This window comes from Etheostoma spectabile, chromosome 3, assembly GCF_008692095.1.
Source record: "Etheostoma spectabile isolate EspeVRDwgs_2016 chromosome 3, UIUC_Espe_1.0, whole genome shotgun sequence".
NCBI lineage: Eukaryota > Metazoa > Chordata > Actinopteri > Perciformes > Percidae > Etheostoma > Etheostoma spectabile.
Genome location: NC_045735.1, coordinates 27,569,279 through 27,571,391, shown reverse-complemented (window position 1 = coordinate 27,571,391; position 2,113 = coordinate 27,569,279).

Below are 2,113 nucleotides of genomic sequence, written 5' to 3'. Positions count from 1 at the left end.
AAAAAAAAACGAGGTTTAGAAAGCTGTAATTTGCAAAGGGGAAGCTGAAGGATGAGAGAGAGACATTAGTCAGGGAAGGTGGAATAAGGAATGGATTGTAGGTGAAAGAGGGGGTCACTGAGGAAAAAGGCCAAAGGTTATCAGTCAACCACTAAGTGAACCACGATGTGTAACAGCCCATGAGATGAAATGTATTGGCACTGACCCACAGTGTTATCTACAAGAGGAGCTATGTAGAGCAGCAGGAGCACAAACCATATGTGAACATGATATCGCGCATTGTATGTGACTTTATCTGCCTTGACGCTTTCTTTTCTTTGCTCTGTTTTTTCTTCACACACACACACACACACACACACACACACACACATCTACCAGTGTACTCATGACAAACGCTGAGAGGTGAAATATGCGGGGGAAGGACGTTTAGAGAGACAGCTAATTTTCATGCTAAAATGGCAGCTTACAGTCCAGATGTGTTACAAAATGTATATGTAACAAAGTAGAGTTTAAAATGTGTAAACAAAAACTATGCAGGCAGTTTCGAAAATCAGAGTACACAGTACAAAGTGGCATTCAACAGGTGAACATTGCCCTGGTGTTGCACTAAAACCAACTTTAAAGGTTCTACACTCGACACGGAACATTAATATAACAAACATTTGGATATTTGATGGTAAAAAATGAATCCCCATTTGCTGTTGATGTTCTTTCTGATGAAGTAAAATAACGAATGATCGCGTTCACACTCATGGCTGCTAGCCAAATAGCAATATGACTCACCTTTTCCACTCAGACCCACCAAATGCACGTCTGTCAAATGAATGAATTAAATTCAAATATTCAAAACATTTTTAGATACTTTTTCAGACAAGCACCTCATGTTCTAAAAAATAATAAATTAAAGAAATAATTTTGCACAGTACCATTTCCTGTCACCAGGGGTGCACGGCACTAGGGGGTGCTGCAGCACCATCAGCACCCACCCTCCAGCGCCCCTTGAGGCCAAGCAGTGGGGCCGTTCTAAACAGGCATGTTTTGAGAGGGCACTGCAGTAGTAAGGGGAGTAAGAGTAAGAGTAAGGGGACGCCAGGTGAAAACCTGGTACACTTCTTTGGTTTGTGCGTATGCAGAGGGCAGAGTCCTCTTCTCAAATATGCAGGTATGTGTCAGTCGCAGATGCTGTTGAGTTGGTTTGAGACCTGCGTTGATGACATGCTGCCAAGTGTGGAATTTTTTGCTCCTTATTGCCTGAATCTACATTCTTTCTTTCTTTCTGCCTCCATGTGTGCTATCTATGATCAGAAACATGTGAGCACTGCCCACGGGTGGTAGTGCGAATTGATACAGTGGTGCACTGGTTTTGGCAGCAAGGATGTTCGGTGGAGATAAAACTATTCCCTTTGCATTTTCAAGTCACAGCTGTTTCGCCACAGAAAGTCAGTCCTGCCTGTGGCCATCAAACTTTATAACTCCTCCCTCTGAGTGTCCGACACGTAGACACTTAGACACACACACACATTGACACACCAATATTATCTGTTTTTATGCAATAACACCAGCTTAAATTATAATGTGCAATACTCTGCTGCTACTATTTACTCATTATTACTGTTCACAATTACAATTCCTTAATAATGTAAATACTGTATCTGTCGGTAAACGATCCATCCTGCCTGCACAATCCGTTCTGCGCATGTGCAATATGTTAGCGCACGCGCAGATGATAATCATGATGTACAAGGATTTACCAGGGATTTACGGCACTGCGCGATCCGTTCCACAGTAGCAATTTGCTGTTAGCCTCCACCGGAAAGCTAACGACGTTAGTTTAGCTAACAGTTAATTTGGCTAACCACTAGCTGACAGCTTGATTCAGCCTAAAATAACGTTACTCAAACTAAACAGTGGGGAAAGCAGCTACAGCTAAATTGAGACTTTACAGTAATAATAAAGACAAGTACTGAGTGATTGTATTTTAAATGAGCACAAGTAAAGTAGAACTGACGTAGCAGCTGTTACATATTTAATTGGTTGTTTTCATTCATTCATTCATTTTACATGCTGTCTCAGCCATAGACATATATATGTTTATGGTCTCAGCTAGTGGTTA